The following is a 25,261-nucleotide window of genomic DNA, read 5'->3' on the forward strand; positions in this document are numbered from 1 at the left end:
CATAGCCCTCTGGACCATGCAGATGGTGACAAAGCAGTAGTATTTCAAAATGAATTAAATCTCCTAAGGGCCAGATTTTTTATAAACTCATGATGTCTCGCGGGCCAAATTAAAGGCGCCGGCGGGCCGCATATTGCTGCAAATGGCTCGCAGGCCATAACTTGGACACCCCTCCAATAATAGCGAAACATTTTAATAATGGACATAAAAAGCCCTAATAATACATTCTTTAATACACTGAATCCAAAAACATGCCTCCAACAGTTATAAAACATATTTTAAATTAATGTTTAAACATTGATAAATAAGGATGTAACGGTATTAAAATGTCACAGTGCGGTATTATCACGGTGTAAAAGCTGGGGTACCTAATTTATATTCTTTAACTAAAAAAATCATATTAGCATCATACAGTATATCATAACAGTAATCATTTCTGAGGAAAAAAACATATGTCTGTGTGCTGTCTGTGCCCTATCCATCCATCCATTTTCTACCGCTTGTCCCTTTTGGGGTCGCGGGGGGTGCTGGAGCCTATCTCAGCTGCATTCGGGCGGTAGGCGGGGTACACCCTGGACAAGTCGCCACCTCATCCCAGGGCCAACACAGATAGACAGACAACATTCACACTCACATTCACACACTAGGGCCAATTTAGTGTTGCCAATCAACCTATCCCCAGGTGCATGTCTTTGGAGGTGGGAGGAAGTCAGAGTACCCGGAGGGAACCCACGCAGCCACGGGGAGAACATGCAAACTCCACACAGAAAGATCCCGAGGACTACTCAGGACCTTCGTATTGTGAGGAACATGCACTAACCGTGCTGCCCGTCTGTGCCCTATAATTAAGTATTTTAGTAAATAAAACCCCGGAAGACAAAATCATTTGTCTTCCTGGCAGTCAAATATTACTCCAGATCCAATCACAGGATTAAGAGAAAGGAGGGGTGAGCAGAGCCCACGAAGGAGCCTCCTCATTGGCTGACGCGATGTATAGTAAAGCGCGTGCACAGTTAGGGCAGGGCGATATATCGAGTTTGTAAGATGTATCGATATATATTCATTAGTATCGCGGTACAATACTAGTATACCGTACAACCCTACTACAAACATGTATTTTTAAGTGCAAATAATTGTGCATGAACATCCACTTTTTCAAGCAAATATTAAAAAAAAAAAACTTACAGTTGATATCTACAAAGTAAACAATGTAAACATCCAGTGTAAAGAAATAACGTTCACTTTAGTGCCTTTCAACTTTTACGTTCTGAGAAGCAACGTCCTCTACAGTGGACTTTTTTATATATCAGTTTGGAAAATGCTGTTTCTCAGAAAAGTTAGCGAACAATTTAACTTTTAATAATGTAAATACCTCACACACTGACGTTTAGCTTCGCTGGCTTCAAATATCTTTGCTGGGTGGGCGACGTGTCCAGGGTGCACCCTTCCTTCCCCCCCCGTGACATCGCAAAAGACAAGCGGTGCGAAAATGTACGCTACAGACAATGAATGAGAATTTATCAAGTAGCTTTTCAGTTTACACGTATTTCCCACGTGACCGGCTGGCTCTGTGTTGCCTCGGAACGCAGACTTTCTTACCTCAGCCAAAGAGGTCATGTTTTCGCCACGGTTTGTTTGTGTGTTTGTCAGCAACATAACTCGGTTATGGGTGGATTTTGATGACATTTTCAGGAAATGTCCACAAAAACAATTCCTCTCATCTTCGAGGAACACTTCACTTCCTGCTTACGGCCTTCCACGCCCCCACCTCGCTCTGCGCAGAGGATTCTGGGAGATGTAGTTTATTTCAGACCTGGCCAATGCTAAAGCGCCAGAAAAAAACTACACCCACAAATTTTTGTGTGATACCGTCACACGTCACGGCATAATTTGGGAAGACTTTGAAACCGCAATACCGTTACATCACTATTGATAAATGATTATAGTTGTACACTATACAGTGTTGTACTCACAAAACGTGCAGTCACATACGGCATGCAATATGTCTTGTCGAAGCATCTTTCTGCTGGAATTGTGAATTTTACTTGTAAGATAGCACCCTCTTTTTACCCCCACAGGTAGCGCCATCACACCACTTTTTAATTCAGGTTACCATAAAATAACTAATTATAATTTAAAAATCTGTGAATATGCAGCGGAGCAAATGCCGAACCACATATAGGCCGAAATTTGATGTGTTTATAAATTGTATTATTCATGTTTGCATCTTGGGCAGCACGGTGAGAGAGGGGTTAGTGCATCTGCCTCACAATACGAAGGTCCTGAGTAGTCCTGGGTTCAATCCCGGGCTCGGGATCTTTCTGTGTGGAGTTTGCATGTTCTCCCTGTGGCTGCGTGGGTTCCCTCCGGGTACTCCGGCTTCCTCCCACCTCCAAAAACATGCACCTGGGGATAGGTTGATTGGCAACACTAGATTGGCCCTAATGTGTGAATGTGAGTGTGAATGTTGTCTGTCTATCTGTGTTGGCCCTGCGATGAGGTGGCGACTTGTCCAGGGTGTACCCCGTCTTCCGCCCGATTGTAGCTGAGATAGGCTCCAGCGCCCCCCGCGACCCCAAAGGGAATAAGCGGTAGAAAATGGATGGATGGATGTTTGCATCTTCTTTACAACATTATATTTGTGCGTGCCATGTATATTTAATTGTATTGTATTGTTTGGATTCAGTCACTCCAGGAATTTGCGATGTTGTGATCTCCCCAATTCATGTAAAATTAACCAATCCTCATGAATTATGTGCGGCCTCGCAATTTCTTCCTGCATTTTTTCGCCAATCGGCGTCATTCTTGCCAATCGAATTAGTCTCTGAGCAGCGCTCAAAAGCGCACGTCAATTGTCTAACCCGGGGGTCGGCAACCCGCGGCTCTCGAGTTCTTTAGCGCCGCCCTAGTGGCTCCCTGGAGCTTTTTCAAAAATGTATGAAAATTGAAAAGATGGCGGAAAAAATTAAATTTTTGTTTTAATATTGTTTCTGTAAGAGAGCAAACATGTGAGAATGTGAATGTTATCTGTCTATCTGTGTTGGCCCTGCGTTTCGGGGGAGACTTGTTAAAAAGTTAAATTGAAGTACCAATGATTGTCACACACACACTAGGTGTGGTGAAATTTGTACTCTGCATTTAACCCATCCCCATGTTCACCCCCTGGGAGGTGAGGGGAGCAGTGGGCTTCAGCGGTGCCGCGCCAGGGAATCGTTTTTGGTGACTTAACCCCCAATTCCGACCCTTGATGCTGAGTGTCAAGCAGGGAGGTAACGGGTCCCATTTTTATAGTCTTTGGTATGACTCGGCCAGGATTTGAACTCACAACCTACCGATCTCAGGGCGGACACTCTAACCACTAGGGCACTGAGTAGTCCAGGGTGTAACCCGCCTTCCGTCCAAATGCAGCTGAGATAGGCTCCAGCACCGAAAGGAACAAGCAGTAGAAAATGGATGTTTGGAAGGAAGAGAGCAAACATAACACAAACCTTCCTAATTGTTAGAAATTACACTGTTTATATTAAACATGCTTCACTGATGAGAGGATATGGCGAGCGCAGTTTAGTCCTACTAATTTCGGCGGCCCTTGAACTCACCGTGGTTTGTTTACATGTCCAACTTTTTCCGACGCGGCCACAGTAAGACGAGTTTTATGCCACTCCTTCTTAGTCTCATTTTGAGACTAAGAAGGTGAGCTTTGTTGACGTTATTGACTTGTGTGGAGATCTAATCAGGCATATTTGGTCACTGCACAACTGCAAGCTAATCAATGCTAACGGGACGGCGTGGCGCGGTTGGGAGAGTGGCCGTGCCAGCAACCTGAGGGGTCTTGGTTCAATCCCCACCTACTACCAACCTCGTCACGTCCGTTGTGTCCTTGAGCAAGACACTTCACCCTTGCTTCTGATGGGTCGTGGTTAGGGCCTTGCATGGCAGCTCCCGCCATCAGTTTGTGAATGTGTGTGTGAATGGGTGAATGTGGAAATAGTGTCAAAGCGCTTTGAGTACCTTGAAGGTAGGAAAGGGGGCGGTATAGCTCGGTTGGTAGAGTGGCCGTGCCAGCAACTTGAGGGTTGCAGGTTCGATCCCCGCTTCCGCCATCCTAGTCGCTGCCGCTGTGTCCTTGGGCAAGACACTTTACCCACCTGCTCCCAGTGCGACCCACACTGGTTTAAATGTAACTTAGATATTGGGTTTCACTATGTAAAAGCGCTTTGAGTCACTAGAGAAAAGAGCTATATAAATATAATTCACTTCACTTCCCAAAAGCGCTATACAAGTATAACCCATTTAACATGCTATTTAGGCTAACTGTATGTACATATTGCATCAATTTGCCTCGTTTGTAGGTATATCTGAGCTCATTTAATTTCCTTTACTTATGTCCTCTGTGTGTTTAATTCATATTTGCATGTCTCATGGTATTTTTTTGTCATAAAAAAATACAATCACGTGTGCTTACGGACTGTATCCCTGCAGACTGTATTGATCTATATTGATATATAATGTAGGAACCAGAAATATTAATAACAGAAAGAAACAACCCTTTTGTGTGAATGAGTGTGAATGAGTGTAAATGGGGGAGGAAGGTTTTTTGGGTTGGTGCACTAATTGTAAGTGTATCTTGTGTTTTTTATGTTGATTTAATTAAAATTTTAAAAAAATAATGCTAAATAAATAAATGATATATGGGTTATACTTGTATAGCGCTTTTCTACCTTCAAGGTACTCAAAGCGCTTTGACAGTATTTCCACATTCACTCATTCACACACTGATGGCGGGAGTTGCCATGCAAGGCGCTAACCAGCAGCCATCAGGAGCAAGGGATGAAGTGTCTTGCCCAAGGACACAACGGACGTGACTAGGATGGTAGAAGGTGGGGATTGAACCCCAGTAACCAGCAACCCTGCAATTGCTGGCACGGCCATTCTACCAACTTCGCCACGCCGTCCCTACATAATAAAAAAAACTTTTTTTTTCTTTTCTTGTGCGGCCTGGTGGTTGGGGACCACTGCTTTAGATGATCCAACCTCCTTCCAAACTGATATAAGGTTTTTTGATTGGGGTCTGATCATGACGAGGCGTTGATGTCGACGCCATTATCGCCCCCTTGTGTTGTAAAAGTATACTTCCTTCCACAATCTCCAACCTTCCTGAAATTTATGATGGTGGGTCAGGCATTGGGACGAACGTGACTGCATGTGTAATGCGTGCCCGCCGACTCGCGTGAACCCTGAGGTGTAAGGTGGAGCGAGGGTTAAATTTAATTTGCAATGCTGACCTAGCGAGGAGACAGCACTTACATATTAGAGATGTTGACGTGTGATGATAAGCTCCCATCAGCTTCCATTTACCAACAAAAATATACCCCTATTAATCGTTTTTAATAGTTAATTTTTTGGTTGAAATTCTGTACTTTTTTAAGGTTACGTCTACATTGATAACAAATTCATAAAATCAGAATTTGATTCAATGTTACAAAAAAATAGGCCTCAACATTGCAATTTTTGTGACAACTTTCTGAAAAAGCTTCCTCAAATTCATGCAGTTTAGGCCAGTGGTTCTCAACCTTTTTTCAGTGATGTACCCCCTGTGAATTTTTTTTTAATTCAAGTACAACCTAATCAGAGCAAAGCATTTTTGGTTGAAAAAAAAGAGATAAAGAAGTAAAATACAGCACTATGTCATCAGTTTCTGATTTATAAAATTGTATAACAGTGCAAAATATTGCTCATTTGTAGTGGTCTTTCTTGAACTATTTGGAAAAAAAAGATAGGTTTTTATTTATATTTATAAAGGATTTTTGAATTGTTGCTATTTTTAGAATGTTTAAAAAAAATCTCACGTACCCCTTGGTATACCTTCAAGTACCCCCAGGGGTTGAGAACCACTGGTTTAGGCCACAGAAAAAAGCCAGTAAAATCCTGGAAGGGCTGCATATCGTACTGAACCTCTTCTACTGTATGACGCTGTATGTTCCAGTCTGCGTTCTACGGTTATCATCACACTCTCTCTCTTTGCCATCACTAGTAAACATCTGTATGACATCACAAAAAAATTTTTTTGGGGTTGAACTCCAAATCGAACAACTTTTGTGATGTTTGGCTTTGGATATATCACTGTATTATCATTATTGTACATATAATGTGTCATAATCCAGAGTTTTATCTTACGAGAACATGGAATGAGGCTTTTTTTTTTTTTTAAGGAATCCTCCTATGCCTCACCGAAATATTTGGTGGGTGGATCCAGACATTTATGGGGGTAGAACTAGGACCTCCTCCATGTAAAGTCGTGAACAGACGTGGTCACCATAGCTGTCAGAGCATCTCACACATCCTCATGTATGCATGTAAATTTAGTGAGCGCAGCATCGGTCAGCAGCCATAAAGCCGCCATTGACAGCCACAGAAGGCTGCAAAAAAACTGCAGCCCTCCCACTTGACGGACTGCAAGAGACTATGTCAACACACACGCACGCACGCACGCACGCACACACGGGTCAGGAGGAGATGCTGGGCCAGACCTGAGTGAAAGAAAGTCTTGATGGCACACTAACACACTCCCACTGTACGTGGAGATGATTTAATATCCATTTAATGACTGTAAAATGAATAAAAATCAAGCTCATAATCCTATATCATGTCGTACAAATCCCCATCCAATGTATTAGAACAGGGGTGTCCAAACTTTTTCCACTGAGGGCCGCATATTGAAAAAACCCAAGCATGCGGGGGCCATTTTGATATTTTTTTGTTTTCAAAATTTTTTTTTACCTTAAGGCTCCCCCCAAGTTTTGTTCCAGGGCCCAGGAAGGGTCTCAGTCATAAAAATGTAAAAAAAAAAGTCATATAATATTATTATACATTTTTTATTCAACACTTAACCCAGCAGGCACAAGACATTGGTACAACGTAGGGTTGTGCGGTAGGGCTGTGAATCTTTGGGTGTCCCACGATTCGATTCAATATCGATTCTTGGGGTCACGATTCGATTATACATAGATTTTTTTCGATTCAACTCGATTCTCGATTCAAAAACGATATTTTTCCGATTCAAAACGATTCTCTATTCAGTCACTACATAGGATTTCAGCAGGATCTATGTGGTAATCTGAAATTCATTGCTCAATTCTGTTTTGTTTGTCACCTGTTCACTCTCTCTCTCGTCCACAGTGTGGGGTGCAGCTGGTGCGAGGCAGCAGCACACACCTGAGGACAATTAAGACAAGATGGCGGCGCCCTGATGGCAGCGGCTTGCAGACGCTCTTGGAAGTGTAGAGCGATTTGGCAAAAATACCCGTCAATTCTGTCTATTTCATGGCTGGCTCACAGCGTGGACACTTCGTGATCAGATACGACCGACAGACGATTCTGGATGTGGATAGATCGGGCCGTTATAGGCTGAAAGATGCGGTTACTTTCGACCTCCTCGCTAGCATGGGGATTCTTCGCCGGCTACATCCAGCGGCCTCTAAAGCAGCGGAGGTAAGTGCCAGCGGGGACCGTCAACGGAAGACACGTAAGCGGTGTGAGCGGAAGCAGAAGCGGGGATGCCGAGCGGGGCTAACAACAAAGCGAAAGGCTAATCCTCAAAGAAGCGCTAGTCCGGGTGAGAAGTTTGTTAAAATAGAACTAGCCAGCGCCAGGCTGGATAATACCTGCACACATAGCAACTATTTTAGAACAATACACAACTCAAATTTTTTTTTTTCTGTGTCAGAAGTAGACATGCACTCTACTGAGGTGGCAAGTTATGATGCGTTCGGTTTATCACAACATCAAGCAAACAATCGGAAAATTCCCGTCATATCAATTCCTAGATATGGTCGAAATTATTTAAAGTGCACTACACATAATAAACACAACATTATTAATATTGCTACTACGGATAATTTCAACAAAAACTCCTCAAAACAGCCCACTACCTATAATATGGGCTTCTTAAACATAAGATCATTATCTTCCAAAACGCTATTAGTTAATGAGGTCATTAGAGACAATAATCTTGACGTTATTCGTCTCGCCGAGACCTGGCTCAAACCAGACGATTTCTTTGCGCTGGGTGAGGCGTCTCCTCCTGGCTATGCGGGAGCGCATATTGCCCGTCCCATTAAAAGGGGTGGGGGAGTTGCACTCATACACAATAAAAACTTTAATCTTACCCCGAACCTAAATAATAAATATAACTCGTTTGAGATGCTTACAATGAGGTTTGTCACACCGCTGCCTCTCCACCTGGCTGTTATCTACCGCCCCCCAGGACCCAATTCGGACTTCATCAGTGAATTTTCAGAGTTCGTTGCTGATTTAGTGACGCACGCCGACAATATAATCATAATGGGGGACTTTAGTATCCATATGAATACCCCATCGGACCCTCAGTGCATGGCGCTCCAGACTATACTTGATAGCTGTGGTCTTACACAAATAATAAATGAACCTACGCATCGCAACGGAAATACGATAGATCTAGTGCTGGTCAGGGGTGTCACCACCTCCAAAGTTACGATACTCCCGTATACTAAAGTAATGTCCGATCATTACCTTATAAAATTTGAAGTTCTGACTCATTGTCAACAAACTAATAATAATAACTACTATAGCAGCCGCAACATTAATGCTGCCACAACGATGACTCTTGCTGGCCTACTGCCTTCGGTAATGGCACCATTCCCAAATTATGTCGGCTCTATTGATAACCTCACTAACAACTTTAACGACGCCCTGCGCGACACCATTGATAGTATAGCACCGCTAAAGCTTAAAAGAGCCCCTAAAAGGCGCACCCCATGGTTTACAGAAGAAACTAGAGCCCATAAATTATCATGTAGAAAGCTGGAACGCAAATGGCGCGCTACTAAACTTGAGGTTTTCCATCAAGCATGGAGTGATAGTTTAATAACTTATAAACACATGCTTACCCTAGCTAAAGCTAAATATTACTCAAATCTCATCCACCTCAACAAAAATGATCCGAAATTTTTGTTTAGTACAGTAGCATCGCTAACCCAACAAGGGACTCCTCCCAGTAGCTCCACCCACTCAGCAGATGATTTTATGAATTTCTTTAATAAGAAAATTGAACTCATTAGAAAGGAGATTAAAGACAATGCATCGCAGCTACAACTGGGTTCTATTAACACAGATACGACTGTATCTACGAAGGATACCGCCCTCCAAAATAGTTTCTCTCTCTTTGATGAAATAACACTAGAGGAATTGTTAAGATGTGTCAATGGGACAAAACAAACAACATGTTTACTTGACCCATTTCCTGGGAAACTCATTAAGGAGCTTTTTGTATTATTAGGTCCATCAGTGCTAAATATTATAAACTTATCACTTTCCTCTGGCACTGTTCCACTAGCATTCAAAAAAGCGGTTATTCATCCTTTGCTCAAAAGACCTAACCTCGATCCTGACCTCATGGTAAACTACCGGCCGGTGTCCCACCTTCCGTTTATCTCGAAAATCCTCGAAGAAATTGTCGCACAGCAGCTAAATGAACACTTAATGTCTAGCAATCTCTGTGAACCTTTTCAATCCGGTTTCAGGGCAAATCACTCTACGGAGACAGCCCTCGCAAAAATGACTAATGATCTACTGCTAACGATGGATTCTGATGCGTCATCTATGTTGCTGCTTCTTGATCTTAGCGCTGCTTTCGATACCGTCGATCATAACATTTTATTAGAGCGTATCAAAACACGTATTGGTATGTCAGACTTAGCCTTGTCGTGGTTTAACTCTTATCTTACTGACAGGATGCAGTGCGTCTCCCATAACAATGTGACCTCGGACTATGTTAAGGTAACGTGCGGAGTCCCCCAAGGTTCGGTTCTTGGCCCTGCACTCTTTAGTATTTACATGTTGCCGCTAGGCGACATCATACGCAAATACGGTGTTAGCTTTCATTGCTATGCTGATGACACCCAACTCTACATGCCCCTAAAGCTGACCAACACGCCGGATTGTAGTCAGCTGGAGGCGTGTCTTAATGAAATTAAACAATGGATGTCCGCTAACTTCTTGCAACTCAACACTAAGAAAACGGAAATGCTGATTATCGGTCCTGCTAAACACCGACATTTATCTGATAATACCACCTTAACATTTGACAACCAAACAATTATACAAAGCGACTCAGTAAAGAATCTGGGTATTATCTTCGACCCAACTCTCTCCTTTGAGTCACACATTAAGAGTGTTACTAAAACGGCCTTCTTTCATCTCCGTAATATCGCTAAAATTCGTTCCATTTTGTCCACTAGCGACGCTGAGATCATTATTCATGCGTTCGTTACGTCTCGATTACTGTAACGTATTATTTTCGGGTCTCCCTATGTCTAGCATTAAAAGATTACAGTTGGTACAAAATGCGGCTGCTAGACTTTTGACAAGAACAAGAAAGTTTGATCATATTACGCCTATACTGGCTCACCTGCACTGGCTTCCTGTGCACTTAAGATGCGACTTTAAGGTTTTACTACTTACGTATAAAATACTACACGGTCTAGCTCCAGCCTATCTTGCCGATTGTATTGTACCATATGTCCCGGCAAGAAATCTGCGTTCAAAGAACTCCGGCTTATTAGTGATTCCCAGAGCCCAAAAAAAGTCTGCGGGCTGTAGAGCGTTTTCTATTCGGGCTCCAGCACTATGGAATGCCCTCCCGGTAACAGTTAGAGATGCTACCTCAGTAGAAACATTTAAGTCCCATCTCAAAACTCATTTGTATACTCTAGCCTTTGAATAGCCCCCCTTTTTTTAGACCAGTTGATCTGCCGTTTCTTTTCTTTTCTCCTCTGCTCCCCCCTATCCCTTGTGGAAGGGGAGACACACAGATCCGGTGGCCATGGATGGGGTGCTGGCTGTCCGGGGTCAGGACCCGGGGTGGACCGCTCGCCTGTATATCGGTTGGAAACATCTCTGCGCTGCTGACCCGTCTCCGCTCGGGATGGTTTCCTGCTGACCCCACTGTGGACTGGACTCTTACTGTTATGCTGGATCCACTATGGACTGGACTCTCACAATATTATGTTAGACCCACTCGACATCCATTGCATTCGGTCTCCCTAGAGGGGGGGGGGGGGTTTACCCACATATGCGGTCCTCTCCAAGGTTTCTCATAGTCATTCACATCGACGTCCCACTGGGGTGAGTTTTTCCTTGCCCTTATGTGGGCTATACCGAGGATGTCGTTGTGGCTTGTGCAGCCCTTTGAGACACTTGTGATTTAGGGCTATATAAATAAACATTGATTGATTGATTGATTGAATTAAGTAGCAGCCGATTTTACCTGGCTGCTGACAACATGTGAGCGCCGGAACTTTGTCTTCTGCTTGCAACAGACACACATGTTGTTGGTCTTGCCAGAGAACTCCGTAGTTCGTCTTGTGCCCATCTTCTCAGGTTTGCCTGTATTTTTCCTAGCCTTGTCTAGCGTATTTATTTTGTACTTTGTTTTTCTGTTTACTTCTTTCATTAAGTATTCTTCCTAGCCTTGTTTAGCGCTTTTATTTTGTACTTTGTTTTTCTGTTTACTTCTTTCATGAAGTATTTTTCCTAGCCTTGTCTAGCGCTTTTAGTTTTGTGCATTTTGTCTCTCTTAGTAGTTTTTTTTACATGGTGTGTTTTTTGCGTTTACCACCATCGCCTTTGTTTTGCTACTTTGTGTTTTCTCCTGAATAAAGGAAGAACTATTGTCCACTCACAATACGTCTCTGCATCCTTGGGATCCACCTCACCAATTCCTAACAATCTACCCCAGTGTAGGTCCTAGAGGTCCAGCGATACCAGGTAAGAGCTACTCAGCTTGCTCTAGTCACAGCTTCCCCCACTTTTAGCTTTGTCTCTCTGTAAAGTGAAGGTACAACATTGTCTGTAAAAACCGAGCGTGATGGGATGTCATACCGTGGCGCAATAGTTTTGATCATGAACCTGAAGCCTTTTCTCGCCACTGTGCTGTATGGTCGCAGGCATACTTGCCAACCTTGAGACCTCCGATTTCGGGAGGTGGGGCGTGGGGGGCGTGGCTAAGAGGGGAGGAGTATATTTACAGCTAGAATTCACCAAGTCAAGTATTTCATATATATATATATATATATATATATATCTAAGAAATACTTGAATTTCAGTGTTCATTTATTTACACATATACACACTCATCTACTCATTGTTGAGTTAAGGGTTGAATTGTCCATCCTTGTTCTATTCTCTGTCACTATTGTTCTAATCATGCTGAACACCCTTTCGCAGGTACCCAGAAAGGTTTCGAGTACCACCAAAAAAACTGAATCTCTGAAGACAGTATAAAAATCTGTGTTAAAGGTGTACAAATACTGTTTGTTTAATAAGCATGTTATTGTTTACAAATGAGGGTTAAGAGTTCAGTACTAAAAAAAGAATGTGGCTTAAGTACAGTTTTTTAATTGAGCTGCTGCATTTTTTGGTTGGGTTGTTTATTTATTTTGAGTAACTTCTACATTTATAAAAGGGGAGGAATGTAATAGAGTGATCTAAGTTTGTCTGTTGCCATCTCCTGGTGAATGTTGGCTTTAGCGTACTGGGGTTACTTTTTGGTTGGCCAACGATTTACGTGGTGTTGCGCACCTGACGTCAAGTGTGTGAGTCTGTTCTGAAGTCTACAGTAAAGAGACGTACTTCATCACCTCGCCTGGTTATTGCCTCCAACTCAATACATTACAACAACCTTGCTGTTTAGGCAGACAAACTGCTTTACGGTAGAATAAAACATGACTGCTGTTGTGTTTTGTAACCGCGCTGGGAGGACGTTAATGAAACTGCCTAACAATAAACCCACATAAGAAACCAAGAACTCGCCCTCGATCATTCTACAGTTATAATGTGTTTGGGCAGGCACGCTGTTTATGTTGTGGGAAAGCGGACGTGAATACAGGCTGTTGACACATCACTCAGGTCCGCATGGAGCTGGACGGGGCGTAGCTTCCAGCTCTGCCTGAATTTCTGGAGATTTTCGGGAGAAAATTTGTCCCGGGAGGTTTTCGGGAGAGGCGCTGAATTTCGGGAGTCTCCCGGAAAATCCGGGAGGGTTGGCAAGTATGGTCGCAGGTCTTTTGCAATGAAACTAGCGATGGATCTGGTTATCTTCTTTGGCCGTTCAGAACTGGGTGGTCATTTTGTAAAGTGGTGCCGGTGTTGTTAGTGGATGATCCTTTTCCTCTGATAACTCTGGGGGGTGTCTGTCCAAGAGAGCGCGGGGATTTGAAGTATTCCCAAAATACTTGACGTTAAAAAAAACAAAAAAACAAAAAAATAAAAAATAAAAAAAATAAAAAAATAAAAAAAACATTAGCGTTGCAAAGTCTGCAAATTGCATGAGTCATGTCAAGCGCTTTCTTGCCACGGTAAAATCCAAAGTGTCTCCAAACGTTTGTTTTCAAAGTCCGCGGAGGCGGTTGTATTTCTTCTTTAGGCTGCTTTGTTTTTTTTTCTCTTCTACCCAAATTTTAGCGGCAACACAACACTCCCCTTAATAGCTAGCCACCAGGTAGCCACGCTGCTTATTGCGCAATATCTACGGTAGCCCAGAAGGCACATACACATTGCCCGGAGCGGGGGAAGAAAATCGATTTTTGAAAAATGAGAACCGATACTGAATCATACAACGTGAGAATGGAGATTTGAATTCGAATTTTTCCCACACCCCTATTGTGCGGTATACCGGTATTAGTATACTACCGCGATACTAATGTATCATATTCGGTACTATACCGCCTCTAAAAAGTACCACTTGTGCTTAATAATTTTGAAAGAATAATAGAATGGAAAATGACACAATATGTTACTGCATATGTCAAGAGCTAAATTAGGAGCCTTTGTTTGCTTACTTACTAATAAAAGACAAGTTGTCTTGTATGGTCACTATTTTATTTAAGGACAAACTTGCAATAAGAATCATATGTTTAATGTACCATAAGATTTTTTTTTAAATAAAGGTGATAATGCAATTTTTTGTGGTCCCCTTTATTTAGAAAAGTATCGAAAAGTATCGAAATACATATTGGTATGGGACAACACTAGTACAACATTGATTATACATATATATTATTTTTAAATTGTCTTCTAAACAATGTTGCAAAATAGTTGTATTTGTAAATTGAGACAACATTGATGTCTAACGTTGGATCCACGTTGTTGGTTGGGAAATGACCAAATTTCAATGGTCAAATCAACGTCACAACCTGACATTGAATAAACGTAGTCAAAAAGCATGTTGTTTCAACATTGTATTTGTGTTGTAGAATATTGGTTTGCAAATGACCAAAATTCAATGGTCAAATCAACGTCAGACCACAACGTTGATTAAACGTTGTCAAAAAGTATGTTGTTTCAACGTTATGTTTGAGTTGCTCAACGTCAGGACCTAATTCAACAAGTTCTCAACGTTGTTTTAATGTCTTGTGCCTGCTGGGAAATCTCGAGATAAACTTAAGGTCTGTCAGAATAAACGTAATGTTCCAAAAATATTTTCTGCCCTTTTTGTCGTGACTTTGTTTTTATGGCAAAAACACAAAATATGCAACCTTTTTTGCCCCAACATTTTTTAAAAGTGGAATAATTGATATGACATATTACAGTAGGAGCCTTTAATTGGTCAATTTTGTGAACATTGGCACTTCTTAAAAAAACCACTAAAATCCTTGGAGATACAAACCATAAAAGTGTTAAAAATAAGTCATCCTTTTTTTTTTTATACCTTCAACGCTTAAGTGTCTAGGTCAGGGGTCGGCAACCCGCGGCTCTAGAGCCGCATGCGGCTCTTTAGCGCCGCCCTGGTGGCTCTCTGGAGCTTTTTCAAAAATGTATGAAAAATGGAAAAAGATGAGGGGGAAAAAATATATTTTTTGTTTTAATATGGTTTCTGTAGGAGGACAAACAGGACACACACCTCCCTAATTGTTATAAAGCACACTGTTTATATTAAACATGCTTCACTGATTCGAGTATTTGGCGAGCGCCGTTTTGTCCTACTAATTTTGGCGGTCCGTGAACTGACTGTAGTTTGTTTACATGTACAATGTGTTTTATGCCACTTCTTTTTCTGTCTCATTTTGTCCACCAAACTTTTAACGTTGTGCATGAATGCACAAAGGTGAGTTTCGTTGATGTTATTGACTTGTGTGGAGTGCTAATCAGACATATTTGGTCACTGCATGACTGCAAGCTAATCGATGCTAACATGTTATTTAGGCTAGCGATATGTACATATTGCCTCATTTGTAGCTATATTTGAGGTCATTTAGTTTCCTTTAAGTCCTCTTAATTCAATTTATATCTCATGAAACACTATCTGTATGTAATATGGCTTTTAATTTTTTGCGGCTCCAGACAGATTTGTTTTTGTATTTTTGGTTCAATATGGCTCTTTCAACATTTTGGGTTGCCGACCCCTGGTCTAGGTCAACTTAAGATCTATTTGTCGATTAGTTTTTATTCTTTTAAAATCTTTTTTTTGTTTGTTTGAAGCCCTTTTTGTGGAAGAAAATATAGTTTTTTATATGGCAAACACACAAATTATGAAATATTTTCCACCAAAAATATTTCCATATTTGATCATTGGAGTTGGAATTGGAACCTTGAATAGGTCAATAATTCATAACAACAATGATTTTGATTCATTATCATTTATTGAGCAATGACAGCTTAAAAAAAACAGTCTGCATGGCAGCTTTGTGTTAATACTCAACATTGCAACATTTTCTGGTTACATTGGACCCGTTTGCTCTTTAATTGAAATTTTTTTGTGTTTTTAAAAAAAATAGTATTTTTAGAATGTGAAAAAAATAGCTGCAGGCCGCAAATGGTTCCCGGGCCACCCTTGTATCAGAACCTACAGGAACACGTCTATGGTCATGTGACATGCAACCTGCCCACCCAAAATTGGGATGACTCGCCCCTCCAGACAGAGGGCTTAGAAATGTTGTATTAAAACAGTCAATTATGAGTACACTGTACTAAAAATATACTATTAAGAGTATTTATTCACTGTAGTGAACAAGGTAGTAGCTATATGTAAAGCATGTGACTGCACATGTGGGACAGTGCACAGTGGTATATTCATTAGTCTATATCTGTGTGTGTAAATATATATTTGTGTGTACTTTCTATTTCCCGAGCCATCAGTGTTGTCAGGGTGTTTGTGCACACATTTATAAGGGGGAATCCTATTGGCGCACTCAAAAAATCAGTCTTGTCGGAATGATGAGCTGTGGCAGACGGTTATGAGGTAAAAAAAAAAAAAAACATGTACATAAATAAGCTATATACGTAAAAAACAACAGGATTTGATGTATATTTTTAGTGTGGGAAGCGTCAACTGAAACAGGTAAAGACGGAGAAAGTAAAGCAGGCAGGAAAAATGCAACTAAATAATATAAACAGACTGTCTTGACGAATTCAGGTTAAATTGATGAACTGATAAAGGGCGGAATGGAAGGACTTAAACCAAGTGGAACTCAGCAACTAAAAAAAACAGGCGGAATGCAGGAACCCGAAGAGGCTGAAAGCATTTCTTGAAATAAGGAATATTCCACATGCAACACTTACAACTGGCAGATTCAATTGAAACAAGTGGAAAACATCAACTGAAGTAGTTGTGGGGCATTTCGAAATGAAATACAACTGCTGAAACAGTCTAAAACAGTAGGATGAGATGACATCACAGGAAAACGGCTGAACACGTCACCTGAAACAGGTGGAATAAATCACCTGAATTCGTCTTAATTCAATAATTGCAACGGGAGGAACGTTTCAGCCGACGGAGGCGGGATGCAACAGGTGGAGGACATCAACAACAGAAAAGTGGAAAACGTGAACTAGCACAGGCAAAACTGGCGGAAAAGCATTGACTAAAATTGCATTGGATGGACTGAGGAGTGGAAAACGTGACACCTGATGGAGGCAGAATACATCAGCCGAGACAAACCAGCTAAAAACTTCAACAGTCAAAACACACAATTTGGGTAATGCATCAGCTGAAACAGATCAACTAAAACTGTTAATTGCAACAATTACAACAAGGGGAATGTATCAGTAAACACAGGTGGAGTGAATCAACAGAAGAAGCTAAAGTGCAACAACTGAAACAGGCGGAAGATATCAAGAGAAACAACAACAACTTAAACAGGTGCAGCATATCAACAAAAGTGCAACAACTAAAACAAGCGGTAGAACTAAAAAAAAAAGAACTGAAACAGGTGGAAGATATCAACAGAAACAGCAAAAGTGCAACAGCTTAAACAGGAGGAAGATATCAACATAAACAGAAAAAGTGCAACAACTGAAACAGGTGCAAGATATCAACAGAAACAACAACTGAAACAGCTGAAACAGGCGCAAAATAACAACAGAAGCAGCAAAGGTGCATTAAATGAAAGAGGTGGAGGATGTCAACAGAAACAGCAAAAGTGCAACAGCTGAAACAGGAGGAAAATATCAACATAAACAGAAAAAGTGCAACAACTGAAACAAGCGCAAGATATCAACAGAAACAACAAGTGAAACAGCTGAAACAGGCGCAGGATAACAACAGAAGCAGCAAAGGTGCATTAAATGAAAGAGGTGGAGGATGTCAAGATAAACAGAAAAAGTGCAACAACTGAAACAGGTGCAAGATATCAACAAAAACAACAATTGAAACGGCTGAAACAGGCAGAAGATATCAACAGAAACAACTACTGAAACAGCTGATACAGGCGCAGGATAACAACAGAAGCAGGAAAGGTGCATTAAATGAAAGATGTGGAGGATGTCAACAGAAACAGCAAAAGTGCAACAGCTGAAAGAGGAGGAAGATATCAAAATAAACAGAAAAAGTGCAACAACTGAAACAGGCGCAAGATATCAATAGAAATAGCTAAAGTACAACAACTGAAACAGGTGCAATATATCAACAGAAACAATAACGGAAACAGCTGAAACAGGCAGAAGATATCAACAGAAACAACTACTGAAACAGCTGAAACAGGCACAGGATAACAACAGAAGTTGCAAACCTGCATTAAATGAAACAGGTGCAGGACAACAACAGAAGCAGCAAAAGTGCAACAACTGAAACAGGTGGAGAATATCAACCGAAACAGGCAAATATGTATCTGCTGAAATGGGTGGAGTGCATAAAAGTGTGTGTCATTAGCACCTAAGGAGAGCACCGGGGCTGAGAAAACTGTTTTTTATTTTAAAAAATCATGATTTTACTCAACAAAACAGCAACCATGCAAAAATATCATCCATTTAAAAAAAAAATCATTTTGTTTATGAATACATCTCCTTTGCAACGGGCACATGCACGTCTCTTGGAGTGTAGCAGAACCCAGTCAAACTTCAATAATAGTGCTGGCGATCCGGGTGACTGCCCTTTGCTTTTAGCTCAGTAGTCAGGGCACTAGTTCGCTCCCCGCTCAGAGGAGTAGGAAAAAACAATGCGGCCGAGATAGAGTACACCATTGCTGTCAAATTTGGCCCGCCGTGTAATTTCACTTGGCCCTTGAGGCGATATCAAATTAACACTAAAGCTGGCCCGCCGATTATATATTGCGGCGGTGCCACGGTAACACCGCATTCACCGCTAATTCTAATACTCTAATACCTCCCGGGAGTCTTCCAAACTTCAGCGCCCCTCCCGAAAATCGTCAGGTCTGCTTTTCAGCCAGTCCAATGAGTGCTGGCCTAGTCACATAACATGTGCGGCTTCTGCATGCACACACAATTGATTGCAACGCATACTTCATCAACAGCGATACAGGTTACACTGAGGGTAGCCGAATAAAAATCTTTAACACTGTTAGAAATATACGCCACACTGTGAACCCACACAAAACAAGAATGACAAACACATTTCGGGAGAACATCCGCACCGTAACACAACATAAACACAACAGAACAAATACCCAGAACCCTTTGCAGCACTAACTCTTCCGGGACACTACAAGGTGTGTGTGTGTGGGGGGGAGGTTTGGTGGTAGCGGGGGTGTATTTTGTAGCGTCCCAGAAGAGTTAGTGCTGCAAAAGATTCTGGGTATTTGTTCTGTTGTGTTTATGTTGTGTTACTGTGCGGATGTTCTCCCGAAATGTGTTTGTCATTCTTGTTTGGTGTGGATTCACAGTGTGGCGTATATTTCTAACAGTGTTAAAGTTTTTTTATACTGGCACCCTTAGTGTAACCTGTATCGCTGTTGATGAAGTATGCGTTGCATTCACTCGTGTGTGCGTACAGAAGCCGCACATATCTTGTGACTGGGTCTGAACGATTTTAGAATGGATGAAAAGCGGATGTGACGATAGCTCGTAGAGTACGTTAAAGGCAGTGCATTTAAGGCACGCCCCCAAGACTGTGGTCCGGGTGGATGAGATATAATGACTGATGAACACCTTCGTTCGATAATGAAGGTTGCCTCAGCTCAAAGCCTGAGCCCTGACATTAATGAACTAGCATCCAAGAAAGGATGGCAGGTATCTGGCTTGGGCACATCAGATTAGATCAGTGTGTTGCAAACTGAGCAGTTTAAAGTCCTGAATGGTTGGTTTATTCATGATTTTATTTTCAAATGTATTAGCCTGTGGAAAAAGTTAATGTTGATATTTACCTCAGAAGGCTGCAAGTAGAAAAGAGGCATTCAATTTTTATTTAAATTGTATTTGATATGCCATTGATTTTTTTTAATTATTATTATTTGAAACTCGATTTTGCATGTCACTATAAAATTATATAAGCCTTTCTTGTTCAATATTCAATGCAAAACTTGTTTGGGTCCCTATTAAAAAGTTAATTTGTTCAACCTTGGCCCCGCGGCTTTGTTCAGTTTTAAATTTTGGCCCACTCTGTATTTGAGTTTGACACCCCTGGAGTACACAATTGCTACAGGAAGCTGAGCTGTCTGTGATTGACAGCTAACAACGCCATTCCGCCGTCTAAATCGGGGGGCCCTGATTAGGCGGGGGCCCGTGGGCTTCAGCCCATTAATGTGGCCTTGTCATAAGGGGTACAAAGAGCATCAAGTGAACCATACATACAATTGTGAGGAGTTTGTGTGTGTGTGTGTGTGTGTGTGTGTGTGAGCTGCTAAAACAGGGGTGTGTGTGTGAGCTGCTAAAACAGGGGTGTCAAACACGGTTACACTGAGGGCCATGTCGCAGCTATGACTGCCCTAAGAGGGCAGCTTGTATCCGTATATAATTTATGAATATAGATGTATAAGAATTCACCTCATGATATTATCAAATTAATTGCTGTGCATTTGATTATTATATTTGTATAACATACACTGTAAAAAATAAATATAGATTTTTCAGTAAAAAAAACAAAAAAGTCGTCACAACTTCACCGTTAAAGTTACGATGGTTTTTACAGCATATTGCTGGAAATGGAAAAACGGTACTATAGTTTTTTATTCACTGTAAAATCCTGGCAACTGAGCTGCCAGTTTGTTTGTTTTTTTACTGTAAAATCTATTGTCATTTCTAGTGTACAATTTGATGAATAACTTGCTTTGATATAACTCAAGCAGATATTTATTTAGTTTTAATTTTTAAAAAGTTTAAAATTAATGGTAGTGTTATATTTGTTGCATTATTATATAATAAAGTTTAAAATATACTCCATAGCATGCAATACATGTGTTTCTGTCTGTCACAATGAAAAGATTACATTTAGTAAATGATCAAATGCTTTAATGACTCATATTATTTCAGGGCTTTCGCGGGCCACTTTAAATGATGTGGCGGGCCAAATCTGGCCCCCGGGCCTTGAGTTTGACACCTGTGTGCTAAAAGAAAGGTGACTCACACTGTAACGTGTGCACATACACTATACTAAATATCAACACTAAGCACAGCACAATTGAGAACACTGTGCTCTTATTTTGAAGGCAGCTGTTCACACTGTAGCTGTATGTACAGTTTTATTACATACAGTTACAGTTACATTACAGTTATATTCCAGTCTTATTTCATGTGCGAGCACAACATTGTCGCCATGTTTCGCTTTGAACCTTTGGCCTACAAGTGTGCGTCACGAGCGCGGCGAGCACAGAGGTCGCATTGACACCTCTGAATAGCGTTTGGGTGGGAGACACGCCTTTTTTAACGTACACAGGAGGCGAACACGCGCTCGTGCAAACACCAACGACTGTTTTCTTTACAGTCATGCTGGTAATTTAAGCAACGGGCCGTTTGGTTTACAGCAGCCAAATATGTACGTAAGGAAGATTTAAAATATGTGACATTGGTGAAACACCTCATAGGCAGGATGAGGGATGACTACTGTGAAAACTAGAAATGTATGTTTGTAGACGACGCCAAAGTAGCCCGTCAGGCAACAGTCATGAAGAAAAAAAAAAGGAAAGAACATCTTCCTCGTGGACATGATACCACCTCTGATCCACCCCTAAATGAGCATGCCCCATTTGTACGCCCAGTACTTTATAAACAATCCGGATGGTTCTTTTCCTCTTTGGTACGGAGGACACGACGTCCACAGTTTCCAAAAACAATTTGAAATGTGGACTCGTCAGACCACAGAACACTTTTCCACTTTGTATCAGTCCATCTTCGATGAGCTCAGGCCCAGCGAAGCCGACGGCGTTTCTGGGTGTTGTTGATAAACGGTTTTCGCCTTACATATGAGAGTTTTAACTTGCACTTACAGATGTAGCGACCAACTGTAGTTACTGACAGTGGGTTTCTGAAGTGTTCCTGAGCCCATGTGGTGATATCCTTTACACACTGATGTCGCTTGTTGATGCAGTACAGCCTGAGGGATCGAAGGTCACGGGCTTAGCTGCTTACGTGCAGTGATTTCTCCAGATTCTCTGAACCCTTTGATGATATTACGGACCGTAGATGGTGAAATCCCTAAATTCCTTGCAGTAGCTGGTTGAGACAGGTTTTTCTTAAACTGTTCAACAATTTGCTCACGCATTTGTTGACAAAGTGGTGACCCTCGCCCCATCCTTGTTTGTGAATGACTGAGCATTTCATGGAATCTACTTTTATACCCAATCATGAAACCCACCTGTTCCCAATTTGCATGTTCACCTGTGGGATGTTCCAAATAAGTGTTTGATGAGCATTCCTCAACTTTATCAGTATTTATTGCCACCTTTCCCAACTTCTTTGTCACGTGTTGCTGGCATCAAATTCTAAAGTTAATGATTAATTGCAACAAAAAAAAAGTTTATCAGTTTGAACATCAAATATGTTGTCTTTGTAGCATATTCAACTGAATATGGGTTGAAAATGATTTGCAAATCAATGTATTCCGTTTATATTTACATCTAACACAATTTCCCAACTCATATGGAAACGGGGTTTGTAATAAGATTACCTAACTTCATGTTACTCGAGGCTGGCTTTTCGACTGTTCATCTGTTGGAAGGGGCGCCAAATTGCAGAATTGGCAAAAAATTTATAATTTAAATACATAAATATAAATGGATGTATAATGAAAGGCACTCTGTGCACTTACTAGGGAAGTTTTCTTTACAATGAATAACTCATGTGATTAACCACAAAAAAATATTACATTAATCATGTATGTAGGCAGATTAATCACGCACTATATCTTGACTGTAAAATGCTCCTTTAACTTAATGGCGGATGGTTACATGGTTGTTATACGGTCAGTGATCAGGTCAGTGCATACATCGGCGCAAAATTGAGTGAGGAGACTGACTGGTGTGTTTACTCAAATTTCTCTTCAAATAAACCCTGAGTGGAATTTAGATACAACTGTTACCAAGTTTTGTGCAAATAAATGAGTAAAACATTAAAAAAAAAAAAAAAAATTCCTGGATAACATTGACAATAAAATTGCATCTGTGTCCAAATATTGGGGTATTTTTTTTGAAGTAAATTTAAATCATGCAAGGGAGTAATAACCTGTGATTAATCTGATAAAAAAAATACTTGACAGCATATAATCGCCTCATGATATTATTGCGCAATTACCTATGCATTTGCTTATTATTGTTCGATCAAACTCTACGCAAAGCTTTATTTTTATACATTTTTTGTAAGAAAAGACAAACCCGCCAGCCAAAATGGAGTCTCCAGTGCACCAGAACTACCACCGCAAATACGAGGCCGGCATTAACTGACTGGTCAAGATCGAACTGTTCGCTTCCTACACTTACACTTCCATGGCATTTTACTTCTCCCGAGACGACGTGGCCCTTCCAGGCTTTGGTCATTTCTTTAAATAGAACAGTTACAGACCGCTGGTATGTAATTACTATTGTTGGTCCTAAGACTAGAAATGAATACTATGCATACTGTATTGATCATTATACTAGTAGTATTTGATTATTCTTTCTTTGGATTAAGGTTATTAAAGGCCTACTGAAACCCACTACTACCGACCACGCAGTCTGATAGTTTATACATCAATGATGAAATCTTAACATTGCAACACATGCCAATACGGCCGGGTTAGCTTACTAAAGTGCAATTTTAAATTTTGCGCAAAATATCCTGCTGAAAACGTCTCGGTATGATGACGTCAGCGCGTGACGTCACGGATTGTAGAGGACATTTTGGGACAGCATGGTGGCCAGCTATTAAGTCGTCTGTTTTCTTCGCAAAATTCCACAGTATTCTGGGCAGCTGTGTTGGTGAATCTTTTGCAATTTGTTCAATGAACAATGGAGACAGCAAAGAAGAAAGCTGTGGGGGGGAAGCGGTGTATTGCGGCAGGCGTTGTGCCGGATAACGCACCCCCGCCGTAGAATGCACCCCCTGACTGTTGTGCCGGATAACACAGCCGGTGTTTCATTGTTTACATTCTCGAAAGATGACAGTCAAGCTTTACCATTGGCCTGTGGAGAACTGGGACAACAGAGACTCTTACCAGGAGGACTTTGAGTTGGATACGCAGACGCGGTACCATGAGTACGCATGCAGCTGCGGCTTCCAAACATTTGATCGCTTGCCCGTACGTGCGTGCCGCTATGTGCATGTCACGTACGTAACTTTGGGGACTTTGGGGAAATATATGTGCTGTATGAACTTTGGGGAGATAAACGGTACTTTGGGCTGTGGGATTGAGTGTGTTGTGCAGGTGTTTGAGTTGTATTGGCGGGTTATATGGACGGCAGGGGGGAGGTGTTTGTTATGCGGGATTAATTTGTGGCATATTAAATATAAGCCTGGTTGTGTTGTGGCTAATAGAGTATATATATGTCGTGTGTTTATTTACTGTTTTAGTCATTCCCAGCTGAATATCAGGTCCCACCCGCCTCTCACAGCATCTTCCCTATCTGAATCACTCCCACTGCCCTCTAGTCCTTCACTCTCACTTTCCTCATCCACAAATCTTTCATCCTCGCTCAAGTTAATGGGGAAATCGTCGCTTTCTCGGTCCGAATCGCTCTCGCTGCTGGTGGCCATGATTGTAAACAATGTGCGGAGGTGAGGAGCTCCACAACCTGTGACGTCACGCACATATTGTCTGCTACTTCCGGTAGAGGCAAGGCTTTTTTGTCAGCGACCAAAAGTTGCGAACTTTATTGTCGATGTTCTCTACTAAATCCTTTCAGCAAAAATATGGCAATATCGCAAAATGATCAAGTATGACACATAGAATGGACCTGCTATCCCCGTTTAAATAAGAAAATCGCATTTCAGTAGGCCTTTAACCTCGCCTGCAAAGCTCCTGTAATAGATGTGGTGTGAAATAAACCCTACAAAATTTACTGGAGCTGAGTTGATAAAGCATCCTCTACGATCTTCGCAGTATTTTCAAGTGCAGGCGGACAAAAGTCCTGAAGAACCTGACAGTTGATAACCAAGGAAGCAGTTACTGGAAAATGGATACAAGTCCCTTGGAAATTCCAGATCAACACTGCTGACACATAGAATAGGACAACCATTTAGATTGGGGGTGTTTCAAACGTACGGCCCGCCGGCTGTATAAGGCCCGCGAACAAGTTTAATGCGGCCCGCAAGATGAGTTTGCCAAGTATAAGAATTTTCTTAATGAAAGAAACTGCTGTTCTAAATGTGTCCACTGGATGTCGCAATAGCAATTCCAGTGTAATCCACACTACACTGTTTAAGAGTAGCGTCAGCTGGAATTGTGGCTGGATGATGACAAGGAAAACACGAGACAAGTGAACACGGCGAGGGAGAAAAGACAGAGAAAGCCTAGAGCTAGGTAGGTTCGGCTTACTGTACATGACAGGTCGCTACGTTCTGGCCCCGGATAGCAGGTTGTGCTGGT

This window comes from Nerophis lumbriciformis, linkage group LG29 (assembly GCF_033978685.3).
Source record: "Nerophis lumbriciformis linkage group LG29, RoL_Nlum_v2.1, whole genome shotgun sequence".
Taxonomy (NCBI): domain Eukaryota; kingdom Metazoa; phylum Chordata; class Actinopteri; order Syngnathiformes; family Syngnathidae; genus Nerophis; species Nerophis lumbriciformis.